Source organism: Cydia splendana, chromosome 19, assembly GCF_910591565.1.
Source record: "Cydia splendana chromosome 19, ilCydSple1.2, whole genome shotgun sequence".
NCBI lineage: Eukaryota > Metazoa > Arthropoda > Insecta > Lepidoptera > Tortricidae > Cydia > Cydia splendana.
In genome coordinates this window covers 8,725,389-8,730,380 of record NC_085978.1, presented here as the reverse complement: position 1 = coordinate 8,730,380, position 4,992 = coordinate 8,725,389, and positions in this window count along the sequence as shown.

Here is a 4,992-nt window from a genome sequence, read left to right as displayed (position 1 = left end):
TTCTCAATTCTTGACATTTATATTTTGGTTGAGTGAAACATTTGTAGGGTTCGGTAAACGCGATCATGCTCATATTATGTATCTGGAACATAATTTACAGTATATATGGTGCTACTTTATCGCCCTAGGGCGGGATTAAGGACAATACGTGCCTATGTCAAAAATTTAAGGCGAGGTATGCCCGAGGAAAATTTTCAGATTCTGTCAAATTACCCCATTTCACACACAAGCACACTTCACGCACACTACCTCACTTTACTGGGACAGGTCAGTGACCCATCCTGTTTTTTTTTAAATGCAAATGAGAGTATTTTGAGTTTCGTGTTAACCACTAGCCTCCTTTGAGGAAGAGAAACTCTAAAAAAGTTCCATTGAAAGAAGGAAGAGAAACAATATATTTTATCTTACTCTCCTTGTCTGTTCATGTCACATGTGACGTATTTAAATGTAAATTAACTAAAATCGAATTCATTAGATACGCGTACTAAATAAACCGAATAAATACAGAAGTCGTCAGATGAAAAACGTTATTTAGGTACTACTCTATTCAATAGGGCTTTCGATAAGCCTCAATGACAATTTCATTGAAATCATATGTGTATTCCGATGATCTTATTATTATATAACTTACTTACCTTAGCGTAGCTTCAATCTGTATATATTTAGTTGTAGTACCTAGCTAATAAGAAAATTTTTCATGCTTATTCAAGTGAAATTTAGGGGAGAGCGGGGACAGACGTAACGGCGGGTGGAAAGGAAAGTAACTATTGCTCTGTAGGTTTATCTAATAGTCAAAATACCACTCCGCTGCTATTAGGTGATAGACAGTGGCGCCCCCTTCACTTGCATTCAGTCGAAACGGGCGCCACGTGGTTGTGTGAGAGGACGCAACGTGATTTTTCGAATCAAAAGTACGTTTTTCGACTTTTAGTTATTTGATGTTTACGTTGTATTAAAATACATACATTTTCTGGGTATTTGCATATCTCCTAGAGTGGCATTGTCCGGCTCCCGGTCTCTACGGTAAGTGGCGGGGAGCCGGGAGACGGACAGACATAACGAGCCGTTGAATGGCGGCGCCTCAGATTTAACGGTGGGTTGAGGTTGAGTGGCGCGGCCATTTTGGAAAAATATACGTGAAGTGGCGGGGCCTCCAGGGTGGTCGCGCGTTAGAAATATGACCATTTCTCAAAAAATATGTATGAATGATATATATTAACTATGTATTATTGAATTCAGCATAAAATGGTTTATTTGATTGTATACCAATGAATTACATTCTATTTTATGTGAATTATGCTGGACTTGATCAAATCTCATATTATTACCAATTTTTTTCTACTTTCATGTATAAAAATACGTATAATTAGGAAATAAAACAATTGATTGTAGAAAAAGCAGTTTTTATGACAAAACAATACATTTAATATGATTCACACAGTTCTAACAAACTTTATTTTACGCGGGAATTCGACCGTTAAGGAATACCATCCTTGTTTATTGACGAATGCATCTTGCAAGAGTGAGCAAGCAAGGCATAGTTTTAACGGTTTTATTTTAGGCGCGAAATACGATGTCGCACAGAGGCCGGGAGACGGTCTCTGCCACTCACGGGCTTCTTATGACGGAACCGTCTCCCGGTTCGCCGCCAATTAGGGAAGTGTCCGGCTCCCGCCCTCTGCCACGCAGGGGCATATTTAAAAAAATGGCCGCGCCATTTCTCCTACCCTTCAACCGGAGGCCCTGCCACCAGAAGGGATATTGATTATTGATTAGCTTGATTGCAATTTATTTTCTCGAGCACGTTCCGTTTCAAAGATATCTTTCATGTTTTCAGAAAAATGCGATCGGGTACAAAAGTAACAAAGCCGTACAGGTACAAAAGTAACATTTACATCCCATACAATATATACCTATTGAATCTAATATGGTGTCACATGCTTAATGCGTCAATGATGATTTAAACGATGTATGCCATATTTGTGAGTGAAAAAACTCTGACCCTGAATTATCTGAGTAGAAAACATGTTTATAACAGAATAATTGATCTCATCACTTGAAATAAAAACAATTTCTAACGAGGACTTAATATTGATTTATTTTCTTAAAATGCTAATGTTTATGTAGTTAAAATGCAAATATTAAAGTGTGTGATCAATAATAATTTACATATTTAATTAGTACTTTTTTGATTTGATATACCTATCATATTATATTAATTACAGCCCACTGTGTCTTGTTACTTTTGACCCACACGTGTTACTTTCTGCACGCCAACGGGGTCATGAGTAACAAAAGAAGATTTTTTAGTCACTCTGGTACTTACATACAAAATACACAATTATAAGGTTAATCAAGATGTTAATGTACAGAACATGCGATGAAGTTATATATGACTACATTAATTTCATCAAAATAATAACGGTTAATAACGGTGTCTTTCCGTGACCACAGCTGGTGCAACTCAGCTGAAACGTCGGAATTAAAGGTAAAAACAATGAAATTATATCGCGGTAGACCCGTTTGTGTAATTAAATATAATAACGGTTAGCCAGAAACTAAGGTCAAAGTACAAAGTGTTGCGTTTCTCCCCGCTCTCCCCTACGCATCCAAAATTACTGTCCACCTATGTTCATCACTACATTTTTGCAAACATATCGTTATCTTCATCAATAAATAATCTCCTGGCAGGGTGGAAATTTAATTTTGGCGGATTGTTTTTCTCTGCATCTGACTGTACAGCTACGCCAAATTTTTGGTAAACTTACGGTTATATGTTCAGAATCTGAATCCGTGTAGTTATTTAGTACGAAAATACTGAACGAAGATATATGGACATTCCTCTGGTCCTTGAACTACGTCCAAAAGAGAGGTATGGGCACTGTGAATTACATCTCGCTTTGTGTGGTAGGACACAGCACAGCGGATGTCATTCCAGATCTAGAGCAGAGCTCAACCTTACAGAAATCTGCAGCCAAATAACACTAGATCCTACTCATAGTATTGTTCCTGCCGGTGAGTATGGTTGCCAGTTATCAACGAGGGTGCGGAGGGTTAGGCACGGCAACGCGCATGTACCTAACACCTCTGGAGTTGCAGGCGTCCATAGGCTACGGAGACTGCTTACCATCAGGCGGGCCGTATGCTTGTTTGTCATCGACGAGGTATAAAAAATAAAATTAAATATGCACAGAATATAATTTAACTAGAAACTTTGTTTTATTTTATAGTAAATTTGGATAACAATCGATACATAGACAATCACAGTAAACCAGTCCGCAACGGTATTGGCCTGTAAGCCTCGTAGGCAAGTATATCTCGGCCTCACGAGCCGCAAAAACTCACTAGGACTGAGGCTAGACCATAGCCGTTTATTTATTCTTGATTTCATGAAGGTTTGCAGAACAGCACGTAACCGCATTATATATCTGGGCGGACCTCACAGCAACAAAATAGGTGTACCGCTTCAAGATTTTCAAGTAGTACACGAAATATTTACATATCGTTCCGTATTATTTGAAGGTAATATTTGAAGATCAAAAGTTCTCTAACATAAATACAAGATCAAAAAATTGTCATCACAATCAGTTCATTGACGTTGACGTACAGAAGTCACATGGGTACGTTTTTAAAATTACGCAATATTAGGTAATACCAGCATAATGAAAATTAACTCCAATCAGTAAGTATGAGTCTTCAAACTTTTTTCATTTTAAGCGGGGTTTCAAGGAGCAAATTACTTAAATGATTTTAGAACCGTATTGTTTTAAGATAGTTTACTGCGTTTTTCAATAATTATCCCCCGTAAACAACAACAAATCAAATTTAAGATGAGACTCGAGCTCTATGTGATGATAATTAATTTACCCTATTTTTTTTAATACAATTTGTCTACTGGTATACTTTTTCGTATACGTATATGATTTAATGTCAAAATAATTGCAAAATCCAACTGTCAGTTTAGTGCGCCCCGCGATAGGACCGCCTTCGTTCAAGCCCAGCGGGCATCTGATCAAAGAAGTTGTGTGCACGGGACCGCTGATATCATGTTTTTGAACTTATTTATTTAATGTTAAATTAAAAAAAAAAGTAATCGCGGAATTCGCTTAAGCATAAAATTGCGCGTTATTAGAAGCAGTTTTCATATTTTTATCTTTTGTGCACAAATTGTTACGAATGTTTAAAGTCCGTTTTAGACCTATGTTCGTGATCGTTTTCTATCGAGCAAAAGTCAAAAACTTAGGATTCGAATCGCGGAAGTCACTAGAAAAAGCCCTCAAAATTGCTAATTGAATGTATGGCAGCCGTATTGTGAAGCAAAAAAGAGCTACGGCTTTTTAAAAACTTCGTTTTCTGAACCCACGGCACCTTAAAGGGCCATATGTACTGTAAAAAGTTGTACAATACGCGTGCGTAAAGGTAATTCGCACTTGTATCGTAATGTACTATTTCAGCCAATATCAGTCAAGTACCTACCCTTCTGTAACGGAACAAAATTATGTTGAGTTTTTAGCATGTACCTATAAATTTTTTTTTGGTAAAATATTTAGTAATATTTGGTAAAATAACTGGTATTATTACGTAATTTAAATTAATTTTATTCAATGACAATATCCATTTATTTACTAATATTAGAAATGTGAAAGTAACTCCGTTTAGTGTTAGTCTGTTTGTCTGTTACCCCTTTACGCTGACTCGATTTAGATGAAATTTGGCAAGAATATGAAGCGAGACCTGAGGAAAAACATAATATAATGATAGTTTTAATCAATCATCATTATAATCACACGCAGACGAAGACGTGGACAGAAGCTAGTGAACTATTTATACACAAATCGGAAAAGTAATACTGATAAAAAAAGTGGTATTAGCCGGATTTGAATTAAGACTTTGCTGACGAGATAGAGGACTTAAATGACTTTTTTTATCTGCCTGCTATTGATTCACCGCTTTATATTGAACTAAAAGATATTCAAGATTAAAAATCGAATT